Source organism: Pipistrellus kuhlii, unplaced genomic scaffold, assembly GCF_014108245.1.
Source record: "Pipistrellus kuhlii isolate mPipKuh1 unplaced genomic scaffold, mPipKuh1.p scaffold_m20_p_10, whole genome shotgun sequence".
Taxonomy (NCBI): Eukaryota; Metazoa; Chordata; class Mammalia; order Chiroptera; family Vespertilionidae; genus Pipistrellus; species Pipistrellus kuhlii.
Window position 1 is genome coordinate 16,763,484 of NW_023425405.1, and position 3,843 is coordinate 16,767,326.

The following is a 3,843-nucleotide window of genomic DNA, read 5'->3' on the forward strand; positions in this document are numbered from 1 at the left end:
AGATCTCTTGGTTATTATACCCGTTGACAACCTAGGTTGTTCTACAATATTACAGACCAGGGATTTAGTCTCTGCGGGGGGGCTGAATAATGTCCCCAAAGATGGCCATGCCCGAGTCCCTGAGACCTCTGAGTGACTGATTATAGGGCAAAGGGGACTTCGCGGATGTAATTAAGATTTTAGACTTTAAAATAGGGAGATTAGTATGCATAATTGGGCCCAGTTGAGCCCAATCTAATCATACCCATACCTAGGTAAAAGCAGAAAATGTTCTCTGGCTGCAGCTAGAGAGTGGCAGAGGAAGGGGTCGGCAGAGATTCTGAGCCAGAGGAGGAGTTGATGCCCAGCTGCTGTTGTGGGACCTCGGTGTCCAGGCACAGCCCCGAGAAAGGCCTTAGGGGGCAGGTGCAGTCCCGCTCCTGGCCAGCGAGAAGCAGGGAGCCCAGCCCGACACCTGCAAGGAGTGGTGCTTACATATCGAACAGCCTGAATGAGTTTGGAATCCGATTTTTCCTCTGAGTCTCCAGAAGGAATACAGTCCTGCTGACATCTTACTTTTAGTGAAGTTGGAACTGTGTTGGGCTTCTGACCTTTAGAAACTGTGAGATAAAATAACACTTAAAATTTGTGTTATTTTAAGCCACGCAATTTGCAGTAATTTGTTATGGCAGCAATAGAAAACTAATAAATCACCTCATTGTGCTATTTAAAATAACACAAATACACTTACAGTGGAAGCAAAGAACATGCAATAATCCTGTTGAAATTGCCACCACCAGCAAAAACTAAGGTGCTTACTCATCAAACTCCTGATTTTCTGGGTTCTTCACCCTTCTCCCAAATTTCTCAATATTTCTTCTAGTGCCTCCTGTTCTTCTGTGACTTCCTATTGTTGCTAAAGTTGGGCAAGAATCACCATGAGGTGAGCATGATAACAACTATTGTACTATTTCATGACAGCTCATTATGCTCCATCATTTCACTTTCCGCACACAACCACCATGTGAGGACGTCATTATTGCCATCATTTTACAGGCGAGGACACGGACATTAAAGCTCAGAGAGGCTAAGGGACTCGCCCAAGGTCGTACGTTTGTTAACTGGCTGGGAACCAGGATTCAGACTGAAGGCTGAGTTCAAGGCACATGTTCAAGGCTAGAACTGGGCCTGAGACTCACTTCTAATGAACAGAACGAGGCGTGAGTGGTAATGTGGGTGCTGATAGATCATAAAAGGCAGAGGGGATTCTTACGTTCTCTCTTTTCTTGGGTTGCTCGCTCAGTCTGAGGTGGGCAGGCGGCCAGGTTGTGAGGAGCTTGCTGGAGAACTCCATGCGGCAAAGCACTGAGGCCTCCGTCCCACAGTCAGTGAGAAACTGAGGCCAGCTGAGAGCTTGGAGGGACCCCAGCTCCAGGCCACTGGCCCAGTCCCTGCTGGACAGCAGCTTCCCCAGAGACCCTGAGCCAGAGCCTCTCAGCTGAGCTGCTCCCAGACTCCCGACCCGTGGAGCTACTTGTTATGCAGCAACAGATAACTAACGCACCATGATTCTTGTTCTTTCCCTGTTACCGATCCTCAGAAGGAAACTCTTTCATGCAATCTCAGATATGAGGACTGAAAGGACCTCTGGAGATCAAGTAAGTCAAGCCCCTCGTGGCCACAGTGAGTCAGACACATCCACCTCAGGAGGACTTTGTGAGGATTCAGTGAAGGGATGGGAACAATGTGTCCAGGGCATTGAACTGAGTGCTCAGTGAAGGCTGCCCTACTCCCCGTGGAGGAGGACACAAGGGCCCCAGAGTCGAGTCCTAACGCAATTCCCTGAAGCGTGGAGCCCAGGGTCCCCCTCCTCCTTCCCTCACCCCCATTTCTCTGCCTCTTAATTACCCACCAAATGGAGAAAATGCTCCTGTGAGAGTGTGGGTGACGTTCAGGGGTACAGGGAGAGCAGCTGAGCAGGGGCTGTGCTGGGCTGAGGTCACATTTGGTAAATAAATAAATAAATAAATAAATAAATAAATCAAAGCCAATTAGCTGCCCTGGTCCGGCACAGCTCCATGCCCTTTCTTTTACCCCAGAGCCTGGCACAGCCTCCTTGCTCAGAGTGACACTCCATACATGTTTGTTGTTCCTGCCTTTAGCCACTCTGTCGCTCTGTCTCAAATATGCTTCGTCTCTCAGATCCCATGTGCTAAGTAAGCATGCCTGGTCTTCAGAATGAAGCTCAGATATACCTGCTCCACACAAAAGGATTTCTTAGAGCCACGGGATATTTCACCTTGGACTTGCCGGGTGCCGGCCGAGCTCTCCCCCTCCCAAGATAGGCAGGAGCTCTGCGTCTTGAGCAGACCCATCTTGGGCCTCATCTCCACCTTCCAGACCTGGCTCTTCCCTGTTCACCTGGATCTTATCTTCACTTTGCAGACCCAATTCTTCCCTGCCCCTCATAAGTAGTAGACCTGCGTGATGGTGAGCACTGTTGTGTTGGATGCTGGGGTGGGGCAGAGACGAGGGGCTTTGCCTGGAGGTTTCACTCTGAGCCCTGAGCTATTGGTGGCTCAGACCCTCTACAGGGGGCTTGCATCAATATGGGTTTCAGTGTCATCAGATAGTTCAAAACCGTCCTTGAAAAAAAATCTCCGGTGTTACCATGAGTGTAAAATCCTGGACCACGTTATGTGGCATGAATGTTAATGCGGAAAGTAATGTTCAGCAGATGGTGTACAGGAACGAGCGCATAGGCCTCTATAATTTTGCCGTATTTTACTAGTAAATATGGTCTCACCCAAAGAGAAGAATCTCTAAACACAGGAATCCTGCTCTTAGGGTGACCAGCTGTCCCAGTTGTCCAGAACTGTCTTAGTTTTAGGGCTACAAGTTCTGCCTCTCAGGCCTTGGCAAACAGGAGCAGTTGGTTACCCTATGTCAGCACTGAGAGCTTCTCGCATTGTTGGAGGCCTGTGGGGACTTCCTGGGTGGGCTGGGGAGCAAGGTAGTCTGCAATTCTTTCTCTCTTTCTCTGTCTATCCTCCTGCCCCCAGTGCTTGTAATAGAGTTTGCATTTGTCATATAAAGTACCTTCAAGATATTGCCTAGATTCTACTCGAAAGCAACCAAATGCCCTCTCCCCAAAAAAACAAACAAACAAACAAACAAAACACCAACCAACAACCCAAAACACAGTCTTTTTGAATATTGAGTCCTTGATGATACCTGCAAAGCAGAAAATCAGTGCATATGTCTGGGTTTGTGATCAGTGCTTGTGTGTGTGTGTGTGTGTGTGTGTGTGTGTGTGTGTAGGAGCAAGAAGCAGCCTCTGACAGGTCTCAGACATCCCCTTGTTAGTGAGGTTCACTTTACAATGACTGCCAAATGGAGCCGAGTTGGGGTGTCTCCCAGCATCCTTCAGTCAGCGCCAGGGGGCACATCTCCCTGTCAGATCGTAGAGGGGACAGAGGACAGTGACTGACAGCTGCTCCCAGCGTTAGGTTGGCGTTTATGATCTTGCCTCGGTTTTAATATCAGCGATGTCACCTTTGGCTCTCTTTCAGCCTTCTCCGGACAGAAGGCCACTTGGAGATGTTTCTTCCCTCTCATCCCCTGTCTGTTGGCAACAGGGATTTGACAGGAGAGCAATGCCTGGCTGTGACAAGGAGCTTTTGTGGTGTCAGGCTGACCTCCTGCCAGGTCTGAAGAGGGGGATTGGAGCGAATGGGTCCATGCATTGTTCCTGCTCTGATATCCAAGGGCTGGCGAAGGGGGTTTAAGCAAAGCAAGGAATTGGGGTCTCCCCAGGAGTCTGGAAGAGGGTGAGGGGGGCCAGTGCCGTGGCCAGAGACAGGG